Raw genomic sequence first — 24,350 nt, 5'->3', positions numbered from 1 at the left:
AGGGACGGGCAGGAGACAGATGCTTTTCTCTATCTCAACTGCCAAGAGAACTTCTTGCCTCTTATACTAGTCCTTCTCAGCACAGACCTTTCACAGGTGTCAGGCTGGGGGACGATCCGGTCTTTCCCTTCCCACAAGGCCATATTTCAGACTATCACATGGGGAGAAACCTTGGACAATACCTAGCTTTCCTAGGCAGAGGTCCCTGCGACCTTTGGCAGTGTACGTGTCCCTGGGTACTTGAGATTAAGAGAATGGGGATGACTTTTCAGAAGCATACTGCCTTCAGTCACTTGTTTAACAAAGCACACCCTGCACAGCCCAAAATCTGTTAAACCTTGAGTCACCACAGCACTTGTCTCTTGCAAGGACAAGGTCGGGGGTAGGGTTACAGATTAACAGTATCTCAAATACAGAACAAAATGGAGTCTCTTACGTCTACTTCTTTCTATATAGACACAGTAACAGTCTGATCTCTCTTTCTTTTCCCCACATTTCTCCCTTTTCTTTTCAACAAAACCACCATTGTCATCATGGCTCATTCTCAATGGTCGCTGTCTCTTTGGAACTGTTGGGTATACCTGCAGACTAACAGCAAACAGAACAGACACACAAGGATTAATATGAAATTTACAACAGTAGTACTTTAGATGGTCTTAACCTAAGTGACAGGGTTAAGATTTGCGAGGCCATCAGCAACTCCTGCAATTGCCTCAGTTTTTGGTACCAACACAGAGATCACATACTTCACAAGGTAATAAAATATCACAAAGCAAGTGGAGGTAGATGAGATCACAGGACCACAGGATGGCATTAAAATTAAAATTAAAACTGAAATTGCTAATGAAATTTTGGGCACACCTTGTCATTGATAACATTTTATCAGGAAACAGGGTTCGAGAGCAGACAACCTGTCTGACCAAAATTTATTAGGTGGGAATTTTCGCATCCTAATATGCCTGGGAGTGCTACAGGAGACCCGGGCTTATTTAATCCCTCCGGCTTCAACCGTAAAAGGTGGCACGCTTCCAAGGGGGTCATTTTTAGGCCTACCCTCAGAGCTCATTCTCTTTCTCAGGGATGTTCCTTGCTGAGAAAAAGAATTCAGTGATATATCTCCTATTTGCTTTTAAAAAGGGGAGAAATATGGCTCTGTTCCGTCTGGCTCACTGGCGGCCAGTTCAAGGTTACCTCCCTTGTTCCCTGAACATCACTGTTATCCTGTTCTTTTTTCAGGATGCCCAGATTTCATATTGTTCAAACACATATGCTCTACAAATGATTTGTGCAGTTAACGCAATCATCACAGGGTCCTGAGGAGGATATATCCTCCTCAGCTTACAAAGAAGATAATGGGATTAAGATATTAAAGACAGACATAGGAAATTATAAAATTATTAATTTGGGGAACTAATAAATGTCCATGAAATATTCACATTTTATGTTTTTCTGCCATGGCTTCAGCCAGTCCCTCTGTTCAAGGTCTCTGACTTCCACAACATCCTCTCTCCCTTTCCTTTTATATAAATGTGCCATGGCGATGAAGTCTTGCTCGTTCTCTCAATTTTGACGCAGGATTCTTTGACTGGTCCAGCACACTAAAAACAAGCTGATTAAACAGAGACACATAATTCCAAAATTTACTGCAGTAGGGTTCCCAATAGACTTAATCGAAGTCATGGGGTTTAATACATAAAGATTTTTTGCTGTTTGATCTAACGCCTCAGCTCCAGGCACAATGGATGAGTTTGAGAGGCTTCAAAAATTTGTTCTTTTAATTTAAAAATGTCTAAAGTGAGATTATCTTCTTTTCCCTGTAGATAGCGTCTAACCATGTCCCAGTGATGTTCAGACTCATTATAAACTCGGGGTGTAATACAAAAATCTGACATAATCCAGTCACACTGTAACTGTAAACGATGTTCCAAGCTCATGAGTCTATCTCTCATCCAAATGACAGTTTGTCTAAGATCATTAATTTGATTTGCCAATTTTTGATTGATACCAGATTGTGAATTCCACAATCTTGTGGATTTCTTTTGCCAATTGTCAACAAAGCTTACTGTCTGAACAGAAGAGTGCAATGCAACTCTTGCCACAGCGGCTGCAGCTGTGACTGCAATTAATCCCATAATCACTGCAATTAAAGTAAAAATGAATCTTTTGGATCTATTTAAAATGCCTTTTAATACTTAAGTCAAAATATGGATGGATGGCGAGGCCTCCCATGGTTGGTCCATGGACACAGGGATCCACACGCCTTCTCTTGCTCTCACTAGCAGAATATGGTGCTGCCAATTAAAAGTTGAATCAATGCGAGTAAACAATCTGCAATTTTCACAAGTTATAGTTTGGGAGTCTGGTTTAATAACTATATTTCCTAGGACTAACATATAAGGGGACTTTACACAACTTTGTAAAGGAACTGTTAGACTGGAATTTAGCTTGTGAGAACAAAATGGCTTACGATCTCTTGTTTCTATAGTTTGATTTCCAGACCAAATTCTAAGGCGGTATGAAGCCTGTGAGGAAGGAATGACCACTCCACAAGATCAGTATTTTGAACAATGATGCCTGTTGGAGAAAGTGCAGTAGCAAAAATCAAAAGTTGGAGTGGGGCTAAGGGATCTATTCTACTTACTTGCGCTGACTGAATTTTTTCTTCCACTAATTTAATTTATTTTGTTGCCTCTGGGGTTAATATTCTTTTACTATTTAAGTCTGGGTCTCCTCTTAGGATACAGAACAAATTTGACATGGCATAAGTAGGAATGCCTAGAGTTGGCTGAATCCAATTAATATCACCTAACAGTTTCTGAAAGTCATTTAATGTTTTTAATGTGTCTTTTCTTACTTCTATTTTTTGTGACTTAATTTTTCTATTTTCTATCTGCATCCCTAAATAATGAAAAGGAGTAGAGATTTGAATCTTATGAGATGCTATTATTAGTCCTGCATTGGCAACCTCTGTTTGCAAAAATGTGTAACAGTCAATTAATTTGCCTTGTTTCTACAGCACATAAAATATCATTAATATAGTGAATGATATAACATCTGAAAATTTGTCTCTAACTGGTTGAATGACTTGACCTACAAAAGTTTGATGAATAGTTGGACTATGAAGCATTCCCTGAGGTAACACTTTCCACTGAAACCTGGTGGCTGGTTCTTTATTATTTATGGCTGGTATAGTAAAGGCAAATTTTTCACAATCCTGCTCTGCCAGAGGAAAGGTAAAAAAGCAATCCTTTAGATCAATTATAATTAAAGGTCAGTCTTTTGGGATCATGGCCGGAGAGGGCAATCCAGGTTGAAGAGGCCCCATGGGTTGAATTACGGCATTTACTGCTCTTAAGTCCATTAACATACGCCATTTGCCGGATTTTTTCTGAATTACAAATACAGGAGAATTCCAGGGTGATAATGAAGGCTCAATGTGTCCCTTTTCTAATTATTCCTTTGTTAATAAATGTAAGGTCTCCAGTTTTTGTTTCGGTAGTGGCCACTGGTTTACTCATACCGGTTTTTCTGTTTTCCAAGTTAATGGAATGGGTTTAGGAGGCTCTACAGTGGCCACCCCTAAAAAGGATACCCTATTCCTTTTCTTTCTTGATTTTCCTCAGTCTCAATTGGGACTTTAATGCCATTTTCATTTTTCCCTAATCCCATTCCTGGTATATATCTCATCTTAGTCATGATTTTTTGACTCATGGGTCTGTATAATGGAGTGGGCATAATGATTCCTGCACCCCACTATTGTAAAAAATCTTGACCCCATAGATTAAGAGGAATTGAAGTAATGATTAGCTGAACAGTACTTTTTTGATTATCTGACCCTAAAGTATGTAAAATCATTGTACTCTGATACCCTTCTGAAGTCGTGCCTATGTCAACAAGTCTTGTAACAGCCTTTTGTTTAGGTCAATTTTTTGGCCACTGATTTAAAGCAATGACAGAGACATCTGCTCGTGTCTACCAACCCTTCACACTGTTTTCCTTGAATAATGGCCTTACACACAGGTCTGCTCTCAGAGACCTGACTTGTCCAATATGCAGCCTTTCCTGCCGGATCAGTGCTTCTAAACCCTCCTGTTCTTTTTATCTCACTGTTTCCAACTTTAATATAAGGTAGGAGTCATAATTGAAAAATCCTGTCTCCTGGACTGGCACTCCAAGGAATTGAGGAATAACCAATTGAATTTTGCCTTTATAGTTGGATCACACCAGTATGAATTTGAACTCCCTTTAGATTTAAACTTGATCTTCCTAAGATTAGTCAACCACACCAGTATGAATTTGAATTCCCTTTAGATTTAAACTTGATCTTCCTAAGATTAGTCCTACAGTCCCCTCAGGCAATGGGCCGTATACCCATGTGGGGATTTTTCATGGAGGCTCCCCTGGAAGCAGAGTGACTGCTTGTATAGTACATAAATCTACTGCTGCACTGCCACTTGTGGCGGGGGATAATTGCTGTTTTGTGATAACTGGCTTATTCCCTGAGGCACTTGTGACAGTGGGGGTTGTTGTTCCCAAAAACCCTGAAGAACAAAGGACTGAATTGGGAATGCCCCAGTTCATTGCGGGGCCTGAGGCTGGCGCCTCCTCTCATTTCTCATTATCCTCCTCTCATTTCCCATTATCCTCCTCTTGTTTCCCATTATCAAATGGGCAACCACATGAGCAATGGAAATGTTTTACTCCCTCTTTCATTTCTTTTAGCATTTTTATAGAAAATGACTCATATCTGGCTTCAGCTATGGGAGGCTCTTCCTCTTGGGCCCCTTCTCCAGGTGGTCTTGATTCTAATATTACTGGGAATTGCCACTGCTTCAATATCTCCTTGTTTTCTTGCCTCATCAATAATTTTATGTAATGCACTACCCTGTCCACTAGGCGGTGCTGTAGGATTAAGTCTCATGGTGGGCAGTGGATGTGGCACTGGAAACATTCTTGGCTGTCCATACTGATTTTCTGGGGGCAGCCGATACTGAAGTCTGGCTGGTGACCAGTATTGATAGGCTACTGGCATCTGGGTCTTATTTTCTACTGGCTGATATTGTGGACACTGTATTTGGATTGTGCTTGCCATGACAGAGATTCTATCTTTTTCTATTTGATCTTCTTTTGGAGTTTGTACTTGTTTAACCTGCATTTCAGGTTGTAAAGTTACAGGCATCTGAGCTGCTGTAAGAGGAGTTGGCCATTGTGGTTTAGACTCTGTTGGTTCTGCTATTTCTGGACCTTTTTCTTCTAATTGTAACGTTTCAGGATATATCACCTCCTGTAATTGATTATCATCAACATTTTGCATTGACCGAGCCATTACCGGCTCTGCTACACATTTACAATGTGAACTTTTTGTTCCTTTCTGGGATTCTATCCCTGCCTCTTTTTCACCATCTACTGCACAGCTTTCAGGGACATTAGAAACTGAAACACTATCTTTTTCTGTTTGAAACGGTTCTAAAGCTACTTTAATAGTGACCCGATCATTCCATACTGTAAGTGGGATGATTTTACCTTCCCTACTTGCTTGTTTTAATTCTTTGTCAATTTTTTTCCAGTCTTTAGATCTAAAGTTCCCTGTTCTGGAAACCATAGGCAAAACTGTTCTATTGTTTGAAATAACATAATTAGATTTTTGGTAGAGACTTTAACTCCTCCTCTTTTTAAGAGAATTTTAATAAAGCTGCAATAAAAGGCATATTTACTTTCAGTTTGCCCCATTGTTACCCTAGGTTCTTCTGAGCACATAAGCTTACTGCAATGCTGACTATATATGTATTCGGGAGTCTCTCGTCGACTTGTCCTCAATGACCACGCTCGAGCGTACCTTCACCTTAGAGAAAAGCACCCACATTGGGCACCAGATGAAGGGGTGGCCTGCCCTCCACACCTGTGGGCGTTTCTCGTTAGGTGGAACTAGAGACTTGAGAAAAGAAATGAGACACAGAGACAAAGTATAGAGAAAGAAAAAGTGGGCCCAGGGGACCGGCACTCAGCATACAGAGGACCCACACTGGCACTGGTCTCTGAGTTCCCTTAGTATTTGTTGATCATTTTCTTTACCATCTTAGAAAAAGGGAAGTGGTAGGAAAATAGGATCATCCTAGGGAGAAGGTCAGCAGTAAGACATATGAATAATCTCTGTGACATGAGTAAGTTTAAGGAAAAGTGCTGTGCCTTGATGTGCATATGCAAACATCTCCATAAACCTTTTTAGTGCATAAAGAGCAGCATTGCCGCCAGCATGTCCCACCTTCAGCCCTAAGGCGATTTTCTCCTTTCTCAGTAAACAGAACATACAATTGGGTTTTACACTGAGATGTTCCATTGCCCAGGGACGGGCAGGAGACAGATGCTTTTCTCTATCTCAACTGCCAAGAGAACTTCTTGCCTCTTATACTAGTCCTCCTCAGCACAGACCCTTCACGGGTGTCAGGCTGGGGGACGATCCGGTCTTTCCCTTCCCACAAGGCCATATTTCAGACTATCACATGGGGAGAAACCTTGGACAATACCTAGCTTTCCTAGGCAGAGGTCCCTGCGACCTTTGGCAGTGTACGTGTCCCTGGGTACTTGAGATTAAGAAAATGGTGATGACTTTTCACAAGCATACTGCCTTCAGTCACTTGTTTAACAAAGCACACCCTGCACAGCCCAAAATCTGTTAAACCTTGAGTCACCACAGCACTTGTCTCTTGCAAGGATAAGGTTGGGGGTAGGGTCACAGATTAACAGCATCTCAAATACAGAACAAAATGGAGTCTCTTATGTCTACTTCTTTCTATATAGACACAGTAACAGTCTGATCTCTCTTTCTTTTCCCCACAGGGCATGGTGATGGTGGGCTGCAGGGAGGCAGCTGAGGCCCGGCAAGAACTCGAGCGCAGTGCTGGCGGGTCGGCACTGCCGGGGGACCCAGTGCACCCTCTGCAGCTGCTGGCCCAGGTGCTAAACCCCTCACTGCCCTGGGCCGGTGGTGCAGCCCAGCCACTCCAAGTGCTGGCTGCCGAGCCCTCGCCTGCCGGAACTCATGCTGGCCTGTGCTGCCATGTTGCCCAACTCCAGAGGTTGGTATAAGAATTTGAAAGGCGTTGTCTGATTTCAGAAGAAACCTTTTCCTGTAAACGCTGAGGGGCATCTTGTACTATCCCTGACTGGTTAGTGTAAAAACAACACTTCCCCTAAGAAGATGCAGAGTCCTCCTTTCTAAGCAGTGAGCAGGTCTAGGCCTCAGCGGTTTTGGAGAGTCACTGCTGCTAAAGAGTATATTTGGGATTGAAAAGTAAGGATAGATTTAGTAATTTCTTGCAAACTGTCTGAGAAATCCTTTGAGAGCGTGTGGTAGTAGGATAATGAAGTAGGTAAACCAGCTATTCCAGTTCCTGTAGCAGTAGCCATTCCTAACCCTACAAATGGGGTATTAGTTGTACGACTCTGCGCTGACGGACTTAAGCTGTGATGGGTACTGATAAGGTCTGATTTCCTGGGGCAATATTAATGTTGGGACTTAGAAAGACTAAGGTACAGGTGCCTGTCCAGTTAGTGGGGAGGCAGATACAGGTCGACATTCCACATAAGAATATGCCTTGACTGGGTAGACAGAACTTTACCCTGGCTTTTAAAGGAATAGCGTACACTGCTTTTTCTTTACTGCTTCTTTCTTTACTCTTTCTTTACTCTTCTAATTCTTTGTCTCTCTTTTTCTGAATCTCTGTCTTTCCTTCTTTGACTGACTGTCTCTTCCTCTCTCTGACTTCCTGTCTGTCTCTCTCTCTCTGTCTTTCCTTTCTGCTGGTCTTTTCTTGCCTCTGCCAGCTGCTTAAGCTGCTGTTCTCCCTCTCCTTCCCATTTTGATGGCTTTAGCAGTGTAAGACTGCCACTTCCTTGTGTTTTTGCACGGTGTGCAGTAACTCCATGATTTCCTTGTGGTATTTAATGGGGGTTCCCGCAGAGGTTAGGAACTCCATTTCTTTCCATATTTCAGCATGGACATGTAGTAGTAGATAAGTATACTTGCTATCTGTATATACATTTATTCTTTTTCCCTTTCCCAGTTCTACGGCTTGGGTAAGTGCCACTAGTTCTGCTAACTGGGCACTGGTCCCTAGGGGAAGAGGCTTACTTTCAAGTACAGTTACATCACTAACTATGGCATAACCTGCCCTTTGTATCCCATTCTCCACAAATGAACTTCCATCAGTACATAGGTTAAGGTCAGGATTAGTTAAGGGGACTTCTAAGAGATCATCTCGGGCGGCATAAGTGTGGACTATAATTTGGTGGCAGTCATGCTCGACTGGTTACAGTACTTTGAATCTGTTCATGGCTGGTTGAGTGATAACATGATAAATATGTAGTAAACACTTTTTTAAAAAATGGCAACTTAACAAAATATAGTGCTAAACAGTTTATTTTTTTATAACCTTTCAATCACCTCCTCCTTCATGGTATAAATGGAACCACTGTAGCTATACACCAAGGATATGCCATTCTCTGGGCTGTATGTAGCTCATCTATTTTAACTTCTTGTGAATATTTTAAATCAAGGCAATAACTGGAACTTCTCTGTCCTTTATCCTAAATTGATCATAAGAACACCCCAGAGTGGCATTTCAGAATATGTTACTGACATAGAAGAATTTGGATTCCTGAGCACTATTTACTGTTGTGCAGTTTCATCACACAAAGAGATTGTTTGTTCAGTTCGTTATATTTGCTTGCTGACTACATGACCTTTGCCTACCTTGCATAATGCTTCATTTTCTTCCACTTCCTTTTTGCAGGAACTGAGTTACTTTCTTTTAATCATGGCAAAGGACTGACATTAACATATCCCTCCTTTACCCCGCCATGGGGCCTTCCTGCTGACCTCATGAAGAAGGACAAAATGTCAGCGAGATTCACCGTGAGATCTGATGTGATGAAAACAGATGTGAAAAATCCAGACACTGCCCACATTGTGACTCCTGGAGAGAGCATGTGTGCCTTTGCACTCTTAAAATTAATATAAGCCAGGTACAATGGCATGTGTCTGTAATCTAGCTACCTGTGAGGCTGAGGCAGGATGATTGCTTGAGGCCAGGAGTTTGAGGCCACCCTGGTCAACATAGAGAGATCCAGTCTCTAAAACAATATTGAAAAATTTTTAAATTTAATACTTCTTGTAGGGTTTCTAAAATCTCAAAATAAATTCTTCCCTCTTTCCTACTGAAGAAGATAAATAACATTGAATTTCAAAATGTCTGAGTAACTGGCAAGAGTCATTCAAGTTCAAATTATTTGACATAGAAAAAAATACAGGAAAGAATATGTTTCACATTGAAAGAGAACTAGTTCAGGGCTCACGTGGTTTTCTTCTGGTTCTATACATCCACATTAGGCTTAGCATCCCCACTGTGGGCTTTTCAAGTTAGTTTCATAAAGTTCCTTTTTTTTCCTTTGGTGCATTCAAATATTCCACCTTTATTTTAATTATTTGAGCAGTTATTACTAGTTTTATGTGTGTGAATTGACTTTTCCTGGCACTTGGATGACACAAGTATGTGTCAATAAATATAGAACCAAGACAGCTCTGCTCTGTCTGTTGCAATTTTACCTCATTACGTCCAGTAGCAATAAAAGTGAGGTGGTGACTGAGATGCCTGCAAGAGAGAAAGACTTTATCCATCCATTTATTTGTTCAACAAGCAATTACCAAGCTCCTACCATCTTCCAATCACTATGCCATAAAAAGGTGAGGAAGATAAATATGGTCTCTCATCTCATGGAACTTAGAGTGTAGCAAAGAAGACATTTATTTAATATATAAACATAAGTTTTGTACTTACACATAAAGTATTATGCATCTGTGTCAAGATCTAATCACAAAACAAAAACCACTTGTGTAACTAGAACAGAGGGAATTGGGAACTGGTTACACAAGTGATAAACAATTAAGAAACCCAGTGGAGGATGGTGAGGCCAGGCAGAGGCTAGCAACAGCGGGAAACCACCATTTTCCTTTCCACAGCCCAAAGGGATATAAGGAAGAGGCAATGTTATCAGAGCACAAGGGTCACGTCACCTGGCAGGAGCTGGAGCCACATTAGGAAACACAACTACTGTCAATTACCACACCAGTGAAAAGGAGATTGAGGAAAGCCTTGGCTTCCACTTTTCTCCACTCTCCAGTTTCTCTTCAATAGTTGTCATTGGTTGTAAAGCAACTTGCAGGGGAGTTCATTCTTTTTGCAAAATAGAGCAGAGCAGGACAGGGATTGGAGGGTAAATTGGCCCAGAATATACAACATGACAATCTAACCTAATATTGGGAATATCAGGGACAAAACCACTATTTATTCCTGACCATCATGTCAGCCTGGCTATGTAGCTACATAGTTAGAAATAGTTGCTGACAGTCTTAAGATATTCTTTCTTCTTTTCATTCAGACATAAACCTGAGTAATGGGAGGAAAAGAGAGAGGAAGTTCTAAAAATGGTATAGGCAGCCAAATGGAGGGTGGGCTTATTTTTTCTTTATAGCCAGGAGCTCAGTATAGAAGCGAATCGGAAACATAACAGGTATTGAAGTACTATTTTCAAAACCTCACAAGGTTTGTGTTCAAATTTTATTTTTTGCATTTATAAGCTTTGGGACCTCTGGCAAGTTCTTTAACCAAACTGAATTTAGTCTCCTCATCTGTAAAATGAGGTTAATAGTATCTACCTTGAGATGTATTATGGGGATTTCCATATAGCAGAGACATAGGGATGTCAAGTTGGATGGGATTAGGGGGTAAGGGCTTCAACTCACATTTGCACAGAAAACCAAATGCCCACTTTGTACTGCCACCAACTAGAGTTAATATATGTTAATGACTCGGATACATAGTAGGTGCTCAATAGTTACTTGTGTTATATTTCTAAGTCTGCCTAGAATATGATTTTCTAGGATGCAGAACTTCCTAAAATAGTTGTTAAAATGCAGGCTATACTTCATTAATCTTCTCTCTGTCGCCCAGGCTGGAGTGCAGTGGCACCATCTTGGCTCACTGCAAGCTCCACCTCCTAGGTTCACGCCATTTTCCTGCCTCAGCCTCCCGAATAGCTGGGACTACAGGCGCCCGCCACCATGCGTGGATAATTTTTTTGTATTTTTTTAGTAGAGATGGGGTTTCACCATGTTAGCCAGGATGGTCTCGATCTCCTGACCTCATGATCCACCCACCTCGGCCTCCCAGAGTGCTGGGATTACAAGCTTGAGCCCCTGCACTCGGCCCATTAATTGATTGTTTAACTGGTAAGTCTGAAATAATTAAGTTGCTGAGAGCTACAATTATAAAAGATTGCTTCCTTCCTAACACACCTTCTTAGACTAGATATTAAAACTACTGTTTCCACAGTGGAACAAATAATTCATGGAAATAGAATGAGTTGTGCAGTCAACTCAGCTGAATTCGTCAAGTGCCAGTTTAACTTTATAAATAGGAGCTTACTATAAGATTTTAAAAGTTATTCAGATAAGCAAATTTTAGAATAATGGTTGAAACAAAAGGACTGATTCAGTTAAGTTCTTCTCTGTGAGTCAGAAAGACTAAAGCTGTGAATAACACTAAATAAGACAGATGGATCAGGTGCGGTGGCTCATGCCTGTAATCCCAGCACTTTGGGAGGCCAAGGCGGGCAGATCACGAGGTCAAGAGATTGAGATCATCGTGGCCAACATGGTGAAACCCCGTCTCTACCAAAAATACAAAAATTAGCTGTGAGTGGTGGCACACACCTGTAGTCCCAGCTACTTGGGAGAATGAGGTGGGAGAATCACTTGAACCTGGGAGGCAGAGGTTGCAGTGAGCCGAGATCACGCCACTGCACTTTAGCTTGGGTGACAGAGTGAGACTACATCTCAAAAAAATAAAATAATAAAATAAAATAAAAAGCTGGGTCTGGTGGTGTGCACCTGTAATCTCAGCTATTTGGTAGGCTGAAGCAGCAGGATGCCACTGCAATGCAACCTGGACAACAGAGTGAGACCCTGTCTCAAAAAAAAAAAAAAAAAAAAAAAAAAAAAAAAAAAAAAAAAAAAAGAGAAAATCTACTAAAACTCAGTGAGAACACTAAGAATCTGGGAATCTGGATCATTTGAATCACAACCTGCTCCCTCTCTTCCTTCTTCCAACTCAGTATGAGAGAAATTTCACTTCAGACAAGCAGCCAAGGACAAGGGTTCCCTCCTGTCATAGCTGTCAGGCAAGGGGTAGATTTCCAGCATTTTTCAAATGCACCAGCTATGTTTTGCGGAGGCAAAATTTATCTGCTCATGAGAGGTCAGAGGCTCCCTTCTTCCATCCAGCCCCTACTTAGTGCAGAATCTCTACCATAGGTGTTGTGGCTGGCTGAGAAGACTGAGACCCTAATTGCTTTTGCCAGAGTTCATTTATAGGGTGAAGGTTCCACTTTCATGAGGAAAGCCAGGAGGACCAGAAGGTGCTGCCTCCATCTTGAATCCTCCTCTTAAAGGAAGGGTGTCATTCATAGCAAAATCCCTACCTTAAGCCCCATGGCTCGGAGATTTTTCTCTCAGGAAAAGAAGTAGGCCTTCAGAAAAGAGTTTCCCATTTCTCCACAAAGAACTAGCTTTAATCTGAACCAAGTGTAAGAAAGCTCAAGCTTAAGGGTGTTCTTTAAAACTGAGGTGTTGAAAGATGGTGAATGCAACAAATTAAAAAGTTGGCCAGCAAGTTTGCTAAAGAGAATAAATGATGAAAACAATACAGAAACTACCTCTAAAATGAGGCCAATAGTTTAACTGTGTCAAACTATGGAAAATTTATGCCCAAGGGCATCTTAAATATAAAAAGGCAATCAGCCACCAATTAAAGAAGGCTAACATCTGGGTGTGATGAAGGAAAGAAAGAGTCAAAGAGAGCACTGCTAAAGCTGCTCTCATCTCAGCTGAATGTTCCCATGCCCAAGGTTGTGCCCTTTAAGGAGCCACATCAAAGGCTTCCCACTAAAATAGTGCCATCAGAAACCAAAGGAAAAAACAGGCAAATAATAACAAGCACCATGAAATGAGGGACAATTATATCCACAATTGCTACAATATATTATTTAAGTGTCTAGTTTTCAGAAAGAAAAAAAAAAGACACATGAAAAGCAAAAAAATGTGTGACCCATACATACACACACACACTCTCACACTCACACACACACACAGGGCTGCGTGTGGTGGCTTACGCCTGTAATCCCAGCACTTTGGGAGGCGAGGAGGGCAGATCACGAGGTCAGGAGATCCAGACCATCCTGGCTAACAGTGAAACCTCGTCTCTACTAAAAATACAAAAAAATTAGCCGGACATAGTGGCAGGAGCCTGTAGTCCCAGCTACTTGGGATGCTGAGGCAGGAGAATGGCCTGAACCCAGGAGGCGAAGCTTGCAGTGAGCCAAGATCTCACCACAGCACTCCAGCCTGGGCGACAGAGCAGGACTTTAAAAAAAAAAAAAAAAAGGCAGGCAATAGAAACTGAAAGGAGCTGGGCACATTCCTCAGCCCCGGGCTCAAAACTCCCTGCGCCTAGTACAAACACATCCCATCCTCCCATCCCACCACATATCGCCATATATCTCTCAAACTCCCTGAGCCCAGTACAAACACCACCTGGAAAGTCTCCGATAAGGAGACAGTCGTTCAAGGTTTTACTGAAAGCACGGGAATCAAAAGAATTTCTTTGTTCCCCTGTAACTCTCGGGCTATAAAAAGCAAATGCTCACATTGTTCGGGGCCCTCTTGTATGCTGTGGAATGGAGGGACCAGGTTCGAACTTGTAGTAAAGATCCTTGCTGCTTGGCTTTGACACTGGACTCTGGTGGTCTTCTTTGGGGAACAAACGGTCTGGGCATAACATCTGGGGGCTCGTCCGGGATTCCCCAAGCCCACCAGACCCCTGGTCAATGGATCTGCTAGGATCGATCTACTGATAGGTGAGCTGGCTCGTCTCCGTTTGTCTGTCTGTGTCTGTGTGTCTGTTCTGAATCTGAATCTGTGACTCGCGAGGTCTGAAACTGGAGCTGGCATAGTCCTGGCGGACGTGCTATAAGATGGCCAGCGGAGACTGGTGGGAGACGTCCCCTGGCTCTCCTCTGATCTAAATTGCGATCTGAACTGCCCTGGTCCCCGGGGCAGCAGCTGTCTTTGATCTGGGTCGCCCGAGCACGATCGCGACCCAGGCAGCTAACTCTGACCCGGGATTCCGGTGCGCGCTTGCGATCTGAACTGCCCCGGTCCCCGGGGCAGCAGCTGTCTTTGATCTGGGTCGCCCAAGCATGATCGTGACCCAGGCAGCTAACTCTGACCCGGGATTCCGGTGCGCGCTTGTGATCTGAACTGCCCCGGTTCCCGGGCTTCCGGTGCGCTTGTGGCCCCGGTTCCCGGGCTTCCGGTGCGCGCTTGCTGCCCCGGTTCCCGGGCTTCCGGCTTCCAGTGCGCACTTGCGGCCCCGGTTCTTGGGCTTCCAGTGCGCTTGCAGCCCTGGTTCCCGGGCTTCCGGTGTGCGCTTGCTGCCCCAGTTCCCGGGCTTCCGGCTTCCAGTGCACGCTCGCGATCTGAACTGCCCCGGTTCCCGGGCTTCCGGCTTCCGGTGCGCGCTTGCTGCCCCAGTTCCCGGGCTTCCGGCTTCCGGTGCGCGCTCGCGATCTGAACTGCCCCGGTTCCTGGGCTGCCAAAGCGCGCCTGCGACTAGATATCATTAATAAGTCAGATCAGATTTCCTTTACAGGGATTCTAACCCACATTCCTTTACAGGAAGAGACTACAAATCATTACAGGATGGGTAATACCCAGAGCACTCCTCTATCTCTCCTTACAAGTAATTTCAAAGAAGTTAGAGCAAGGGGCCATGATCTTGGTATGGAAATCAGGAAAGGAAAGCTAATTACTCTGTGTCGCTCCGAATGGCCTGCCTTTGATGTGGGGTGGCCACCCGAAGGGACCTTCCGACTTGCTGTCATCACTAGGGTAAAGTCCAAGATTTTCCTACCTGGGCGTGCGGGCCACTTAGATCAAATCCCATATATCCTCATATGGCAGGACCTTGTTGAAAACCCGCCTCCTTGGCTGTCCCCTTTCCAATTAGCCTCTGAACCCTGTAAGGCACTGGTTGCCCAACCACTAAAATCCAAGCAACCAACTGCCCCCCCCAATCCTGTTCTACCTGACAGCGGGGACCCACTGTTCGCAGAACCCCCTCCATACCCCTCCGGGCCCCAGGCCCCAACCCCACGGGCTGAGCTGCGGGAGGGAGCAGGTGGACGGGAGGCGGCCGACACACACGGGCCCGCTGAAAGGGAAAGTAACTTTGAAGGGCCGACGGGGCGGATGCGAGGGCGCACTTCGCGGACTAGCCCACCCCAGCCGCCTGACTCCACGGTGGCTTTACCCCTTCAGGAAATAGGACCCCCAGATGACACAGGAATCCCCAGGCTCCAGTACTGGCCATTCTCCACCAGTGATCTGTATAACTGGAAGACTCAGAGTGCTCGGTTTTCAGACAACCCCAAAGATTTACTGGCTTTACTGGATAGTGTCATGTTCACCCACCAGCCCACTTGGGATGATTGTCAGCAGCTCCTCTGAATCTTGTTTACCACGGAAGAGCGAGAGAGAATACAGGTAGAAGCTAGAAAGCTGGTCCCGGGGGACGACGGTCAACCGACTGCCAACCCCGACCTCATAAACGCGACCTTTCCTCTGACCAGGCCGGCGTGGGACCACAACACGGCAGAAGGTAGGGGACGGCTACACCTTTATCGCCAGACTCTAATGGCAGGTCTCCGGGCAGCTGCTCGCAAGCCCACTAATTTGGCTAAAGTATATTCTATTCTGCAGGGAAAGACAGAGAGCCCAGCTACCTACTTAGAAAGATTAATGGAAGCTTTTAGACAGTACACCCCCATAGATACAGAGGCTCCAGGAAGTCAGGCAGCTGTTGTAATGTCTTTTGTAAATCAGGCAGCCCCAGATATTAAAAGAAAACTCCAGAAATTAGAAGACTTGGAAGGAAAGCGGATTCAGGACCTCCTTCAGATAGCCCAGCGGGTTTACAATAACAGAGATACTCCAGAGGAAAGGCAATTTAAGGCCACTGAAAAAATGACCAAGGTCCTGGCAGCAGTGGTACAGAAAGAACATCTACAGCCAGAGGACACCCAACTTAGGCGGCCCCCCAGGCATGATAATCTGAGAAAAGACCAATGTGCCTACTGCAAGGAGGCTGGCCACTGGGTAAGAGACTGCCCCAAAAAGAAACAACGAGGACAGGGACCCCCTAGGTCTACACCGGTACTAGTCACTCAAGATGAAGACTAGGGAAGACGGGGTTCGGATCCCCTCCCCGAACCTAGGGTAACTTTGCAAGTGGAGGGGTCCCCAGTCCAGTTCTTGGTCGATACGGGAGCACAGCACTCAGTCTTAGTTAAAACTAATGGGAAATTATCCGCCAAGTCCTCGTGGGTACAAGGGGCCACAGGAGTTAAGAAATACCCATGGACAACACAAAGAACAGTAAACCTCGGAGCCAAGAATGTAACCCATTCTTTCCTGGTCATCCCTGAGAGCCCCTGTCCCCTATTGGGGAGAGACCTGCTAACTAAAATGGGAGCACAGATCCATTTCTTCCCTGAGGGGCCCGTCGTGACCAACTCCCACAATCGACCCGTGTCCGTCCTGACTATAACCCTAGAAGATGAGTACCGGCTCCACCAGGAGCAAGCAGCCCCTGACCAGGACATAGCAACCTGGCTCCAGCAATATCCAGAAGCTTGGGCGGAAACGGGGGGCTTAGGTCTAGCAAAACACCGTCCTGCCTTATTTGTTGAACTTAAGCCTGGGGCAGACCCCGTGCGGGTACGCCAATACCCGATGCCCCTAGAGGCCAATAAAGGAATTGCCCCGCATATCCGCCGGCTCCTTGACCAAGGGGTCCTTCGCCCATGTCACTCACCCTGGAATACTCCATTGTTGCCGGTACGAAAACCTAATAGTGGAGAATACAGACCTGTACAAGACTTAAGAGAAATCATTAAGAGGGTTGTGGACATACATCCAACTGTGCCTAACCCGTATACCCTCCTGAGTACCCTAAACCCTAAACATCAATGGTACACTGTTTTAGATTTGAAAGATGCTTTCTTCAGTTTGCCTTTAGCCCCTCAGAGCCAAAAGCTCTTCGCCTTCAAGTGGAATGATCCTGATAGGGGCATAAGTGGCCAACTGACATGGAACAGACTGCCGCAGGGATTCAAAAACTCTCCTACCCTGTTCGATGAGGCCCTCCATGAAGACCTGGGTGAGTATCGACGCAAACACCCCGAAATAACCTTACTACAGTATGTTGATGACCTCCTAATTGCTGCTGAGACCCAAGAAGCTTGCATCCAAGAAACCAAGGGTCTCTTACAAGCTCTGGGAAATCTAGGCTACCGAGCCTCAGCAAAGAAAGCTCAAATCTGTAAGCCAGAGGTAACATATCTAGGGTACCTGCTTAAAGAAGGGCAGCGCTGGTTAACAGATGCCTGGAAACAAACTGTTCTGCAGATTCCCAGGCCGCAATCCACCCGACAAGTGAGGGAATTCCTGGGGTCGGTGGGGTTTTGCAGACTATGGATACTTGGGTTCGCAGAACTGGCTAAACCCTTATATCAGGCAACACGGGGGCAGCAGCCATTTAAGTGGACAGACGAAGCCGAGTCGGCTTTCCAACAGATTAAAACCGCCCTACTCTCCGCGCCTGCACTGGGACTACCTGATGTTACCAAGCCCTTCCACTTATACGTAGATGAGAATATGGGTGTCGCCAAGGCGGTAATAACTCAGAACTTAGGCCCGTGGCGGAGGCCAGTTGCCTACCTGTCAAAGAAGTTAGACCCAGTGGCTGCCGGGTGGCCCCCTTGTCTCTGAATGATTGCAGCCACGGCTCCGATGGTGCAAGATGCTGATAAACTTGTCATGGGGCAAGAATTGCGGGTCGTTACTCCACATGCCATCGAAGGTGTACTCAAACAGCCACCTAATCGATGGATGAGTAACGCCTGGCTCACCCACTACCAAGGACTACTACTAAATCCTCTCAGGATAACTTTCCTGCCCCCAACGACCTTAAACCCTGCCTCACTGCTGCCCAACCCGGACCTGGACGCCCCACTCCACGACTGCACCGAGATACTAGCTCAGGTGCATGGAGTTTGAGAAGACCTGCAGGACCGCCCACTTCCTGATGCCAACCTCGTCTGGTTCACTGATGGGAGCAGCTTCATGCATCAGGGCCAGAGGTACGCTGGAGCGGCAGTGACTTCAGAGACTGAGGTAATCTGGGCGGAACCCCTGCCCCCAGGGACATCGGCCCAGAAGGCCGAACTGATAGCGCTCACCCAAGCTCTTACCTTAGGGGCGGGGAAAAAGCTGACGGTATATACAGACAGCCGATATGCTTTTGCAATGGCGCATATACGTGGGGCCATTTACAGGGAGTGAGGGTTACTGACGGCTGAAGGAAAAGAGATAAAAAACAAGCAAGAGATCCTAGCCCTGCTAACAGCCCTATGGAGGCCAGAAAAGTTAGCCATTGTGCATTGCCCAGGGCATCAGAAACTAACTACTCCAACTGCTCAAGGCAACTTTCTGGCAGACCAAACTGCAAAAAAGGTGGTGAAGGCTCCCAGCCAACTCCTTGCACTCCAGCTCCCTGACCCGGGCCCCCGGGACTTGCCATATCTCCCTGATTATTCAGAACAAGATCCCCAGTGGATTGACAAGCTTCCCCTGAAACAGATCCAGAATGCCTGGTGGACTGATACTAATGACCAAACCATCCTACCAGAAAAATTAGGACAACAAGTGTTAGAACACATCCACCGAACATATCAGACATACAGCCGAGACGGCCAGCAAAATTGTGACAAGTTGCAAAGTCTGCCAGCTTAACAACGCCTACCCCCAATCCCAGGCTGCAACGGGAACGAGGCTCAGGGGAATCAGGCCCGGTATCTACTGGGAAGTAGATTTTACTGAGATAAAGCCAGGAAAATACGGGTATCGGGACTTACTTGTCTTTGTAGATACTTTTTCAGGGTGGACTGAAGCATTCCCCACCAAAAAGGAAACTGCTCAGGTTGTAGCAAAGAAAATCCTGGAAGATATCCTCCCCAGGTATGGCTTCCCCGTCCAGATAGGGTCAGATAATGGGCCAGCCTTCGTCGCTAAGGTAAGTCAGGATTTGGCTTCCATCCTTGGGGCAAATTGGAAACTACATTGCGCTTACAGGCCCCAGAGTTCAGGACAGGTAGAGAGGATGAATCGGACCTTAAAGGAGACCTTAACTAAATTAACTATGTAGACTGGCGCTAATTGGGTGGTCCTTCTCCCCTACGCTCTGTTCCGGGCCCGTAATACCCCTTACAGACTGGGCCTTACCCCTTATGAAATTATGTATGGCAGACCCCCACCCTTAGTTCCCAGCCTAAAAGATGATCTGCTAAAGTCTGAAACAGAAAATGTCTCTGAACTCTTATTTTCCCTACAAGCCTTGCAGAAAATTCATCAAGAAATCTGGCCCAAGCTGAAGGAACTATATGAGACCGGTCCCCCGCCGACACCCCATCCGTACCAGCCGGGAGACTGGGTCCTGGTCAAGCGACACCGACAAGAGACCCTAGAACTCAGGTGGAAAGGACCACTCCAGGTACTCCTAACCACACCCACCACCCTGAAGGTAGAAGGCATCGCGTCGTGGATCCACTACACCCACGTCAAGCCAGTGGACCCAACCTCCGACCTTCTGGGACCAATCACCGTGACGGCTGAAGCACTGGACACGTGGACTGTGGACAGAGCTAGGAACAACCCCTTAAAACTCACCCTGCGCCGGCAGCATAGCTCACTGCAAACATGCAGTTAGGTAGTCTAACCCTAACGTTAGTCGCCCTAGTGGCCGCTGGGGAAATCACAAAACCAGCTCTTAATCCCTTTGTCTGGAGATTCTGGCTTTATGAAAACCGAACCCACCCTGGGCAACCTCATAAGCCCGGGAAATTATTGGCCAGTGCTGATTGCCTCTCCTCAGGGTGCAACAGCCCAATTCTACTAAATTTTACTGGTTTTCAAATAGCCAAACCTATAACACCAATAATATGCTTTGAGTTTGATCAGACTAAATACAATTGTAAACACTATTGGTGGCACCAAAATGCCGGCTGTCCTTATAACTATTGTAACATCCATAGACCCTGTTATTAGGGAGAAAGAAAACAGTTAGACCCTAAGTGGCCCTTCCATCATAGACGGGATGGAGACTTTTCATATACATAGATAGTTAGAGACCCCTGGAACTCCCGCTGGACCACGCCTCAACATGGGGCTGTATACTACTCCCCCTCCTCCACATGGCCTAGCAGTCACCTCTATCTGTGGTGAGGCCTAGTGCAAGTACTGCCCCTGGTCCACGGGAATATCCAACGACAAGAAAACAGACTAACACAAGACTTACGTCCTTTCTCCTGGTTAAAGTTATTACAAGAAGGACTAGAACTTGCTAACCTTACAGGACTTCACAACCTGTCTGGCTGCTTTCTGTGTGCCACTCTAGGGCGTCCACCGCTAACCGCTGTCCCTCTGCCATGGGGATCCTCTACCTTTGCCCAAGCTAACAACCTCCGAAACCTCTCATATGCTCCTATCCTAAACGTGCCCCTATACCTAAACCCCAGTCAGGAGAAATTTCCCTACTGTTTCTCAGGAACCAATTCCAGCCTCTGCAGCATCACTGCAATGCCCCCTAATATCACCCTAAAGGCTCCGCCGGGCATATTCTTCTGGTGTAATGGAACATTATCTAAGAACCTACCTAGTCCCTCTGTTACCAACCTACTGTGTCTTCCTGTCACATTAGTTCCCCGGTTGACTCTACTAACTGCTGGCAAGTTCCTAGGGAACACCGGTAACTGGACTAGTACTGCTATTCATCCAGTCCCTAGACCAAGACCTGCACGAGCCATATTTCTCCCCCTCATTGTGGGAATCTCCCTCACTGCATCCCTCATGGCGGCCGGACTGGCGGGGGGAGCCCTAGGTCACACCCTCATAGAAAGCAACAAGTTGTACCAACAATTTGCCGTTGCTATGGAGGAGTCGGCTGAGTCCCTTGCCTCCCTTCAGCGGCAGCTCACGTCCCTAGCTCAGGTAACCTTGCAGAACCGGAGGGCCCTAGACCTACTCACTGCAGAAAAAGGTGGTACATGTATGTTTCTGAAAGAAGACTGTTGTTTCTACATAAATGAATCAGGGCTTGTAGAGGACCAGGTCCAACAGTTACGCAAGTTAAGCGCAGAAGTAAAAACATGGCAGTTTGCTTCAGCTGCAGACCAATGGTGGAATTCCTCTATGTTTTCTCTGTTATCCCCCTTCCTTGGACCCCTGCTAAGTCTACTATTTCTGCTTACCGTAGGACCTTGTGTTGTTAACAGAATTTTACAATTTGTTAGGGAGAGATTTGACACCGTATAACTCATGGTCCTCAGAGCCCAATACTAACCTGTAAACGCTGAAACAGAATCAGACTTATAAGACCCAAGATTGGTTCTAGAGATACCTAAAAAGAAGGGGGGAATGAAAGGAGCTGGGCACATTCCTCAGCCCCGGGCTCAAAACTCCCTGAGCCTAGTACAAACACATCCCATCCTCCCATCCCACCACATATCGCCATATATCTCTCAAACTCCCTGAGCCCAGTACAAACACCACCTGGAAAGTCTCCGATAAGGAGACAGCCATTCAAGGTTTTACTGAAAGTGCGGGAACCAAAAGAATTTCTTTGTTCCCCTGTAACTCTCGGGCTATAAAAAGCAAACCCTCTTGTACGCTGTGGAATGGAGGGACCAGGTTCAAACTTGTAGTAAAGATCCTTACCACTTGGCTTTGACACTGGAATCTGGTGGTCTTCTTTGGGGAACAAACGGTCTGGGCATAACAAAACTTCCTTTGAGGAGGCCCAGACTTTGACCACTTCTGACAAAGACTTTAAAGTAGCTATTATAAATATGTTTGAAGAACTGAAAAATAAAAATCAAAAACAAAAAACAGACTTAAAGGCTTAAAGAATTGTATGATGGGTCTGGCATGGGGGTTTATGCCTGTAATCCCAGCACTTTGGGAGGCTGAGGCGGGCGGATCACAAGGTTAGGAGATTGAGACCATCCTGGCTAACATGGTGTGAAACCCCATCTCTACTAAAAAATACAAAAAAACCAAAAACAAAAAAAACTAGCCAGGCGAGGTGGCGGGTGCCTGTAGTCCCAGCTACTCGGGAGGCTGAGGCAGGAGAATGGCATGAACCCAGGTGGCGGAGCTTGCAGTGAGCCGAGATCGTGCCACTGCACTCCAGCCTGGGCGACAGAGTGAGACTCCGTCTCAAAAAAAAAAAAAAAAAAAAAAAAAAAAAAAAAATCAAAAACAAACAAACAAAAATTGTATGATGGTAATATCTCATTAAAGAGAGAATATATTAAAAAGAAATTATTTAAAAAAAAAAAAAAAAAGGGCCAGGCCAGGCGCAGTGGCTCACGCCTGTAATCTCAGCATTTTGGGAGGCGGAGGAGGGCAGATCACCTGAAGTCAAGAGTTGGAGACCAGCCTGACCAACATAGAGAAATCCTGTCTCTACTGAGAATACAAAATTAGCTGGGCATGGTGGTGCATGTCTATAATCCCAACTACTTGGGAGGCTGGGGCAGGAGAATTGTTTGAACCTGGGAGGCAGAGGTTTCAGTGAGCTGAGATCACACCATTGCACTCCAGCCTGGGCAACAAGAGCAAAACTCCATCTCAAAAAAAAAAAAAAAAAAAAAAAAAAAAAAAAAAAAAAAAAGACCAAATAGAAATCCTGAAGTTGAAAGTACTAGAATCAAACTTTAAAAATCACTATAGGGCTCAACCACAGATTTGAACTGGCAGAAGAATAAATGAGCAAACATGAAGCATGAAGATAAGCTAATAGAGAATAATATCCAAAAAGCAGATAGAAAAAAAGAATAAATAAAAATAAAAAAAGTCCCAGAGGAATGTGTGACACTAAGAAACTCACCAACACACATATAATAGGATTACAAGAAGAGTAGAACAAACGTATTCAAAGAAATAACTAAAATTTTCCCAAATTTGAGGAAAAACAATATATATATCCAAGAGGGTTAACAATCTCCAAGTAGGAAAAACAGAGCACTATACATAGAAACATCATAGTCAAAGTGTTGAAAGTCAAAAACAAAAAGAACTTTTTTTTTTTTTGAGATGGAGTCTTGCACTGTCACCTGGGCTGGAGTGCAATGGCATGATCTTGGTTCATTCTGACCTCTACCTCCAGGGTTCAAGGGATTCTCCTGCCTCAGCCTCCCGACCAGCTGGGATTACAGGTGCCTACCACCACGCCCAGCTAATTTTTTGTATTTTTAGTAGAAACGAGGTTTCACTATGCTGGCCAGGCTGGTATTGTACTTCTGACCTTGTGATCCACCTGCCTCGTCCTCCCAAAGTGCTGGGATTACAGGCGTGAGCCACTACACTTGGCCCAAAAAGAACATCTTAAAAGCAGCACAATGAAGCTGAAACAAGGACAATTGCAGACAAACAAAAACTGACAGAATTGTTAGCGATCCTATCTCATAAGAAATACTAATATAATTGCCCAAGGGGTTCCTCCTGCCTCTTGCACAAAGAAAGACCATGGCATTGCAGTAAAAGAGTTTAATTAGACATGAGGCCAGCCACACCACATGGAAGATGGAGTTAGTACTGCAATAATTCTCCTCTAAAGCTTCTAAATTACGGATTTTTCACAGGCAGTTTGGGGGAAGGGGTGGAGGTTGCTAGGCTTGGTGCTGATTGGTTGGGGTGGAGATGAAATCAAAGGGGGTCAAAGCTGTCTTCTTGCACTGAATCACTCCTGGGTGGGGCCACAGGAGCAGGGTTGGAGGGTCCAAGTGGTGTCAGACGTGAAAAAAAACCTGAAAAGATATCTCAAAAGGCCAATCTACAATAGTAGTATTATCTGCAGGAATGGTTGGCAATCTATGTCTACACCTCAGCAGAATCAGTCTCCTCTCTGCCCCCTAGTCTGATGGCTTCTCATTAACTTTATGAAAGCAGATGAGTTTGGGGGAAGGTCTATTATTTAAACAATCTTCTGGCAAGGCCTGGAGGCTCACACATGTAATCTTAGCACTTTGGGAGGCCAAGGTGGGTGGATCATGAGGTCAGGAGTTCAAGACTGCCAAGATGGTGAAACCCCGTCTCTACTGAAAATACAAAAATTAGC

General features: G+C 45.1%; 1 pseudogene; it reads right to left on the bottom strand.

The window, feature by feature from the left end:
- Positions 1-373: 373 nt before the first annotated feature.
- LOC140713216 (endogenous retrovirus group K member 7 Env polyprotein-like) lies at positions 374-5,326 on the bottom strand (annotated as a pseudogene).
- Between the last annotated feature and the right edge of the window lie 19,024 nt (positions 5,327-24,350).

Source organism: Chlorocebus sabaeus, chromosome 13, assembly GCF_047675955.1.
Source record: "Chlorocebus sabaeus isolate Y175 chromosome 13, mChlSab1.0.hap1, whole genome shotgun sequence".
Classification (NCBI taxonomy): domain Eukaryota; kingdom Metazoa; phylum Chordata; class Mammalia; order Primates; family Cercopithecidae; genus Chlorocebus; species Chlorocebus sabaeus.
The sequence above is the reverse complement of the archived record's forward strand: the minus strand, read 5'-3'. Positions and strand labels throughout refer to the sequence as shown.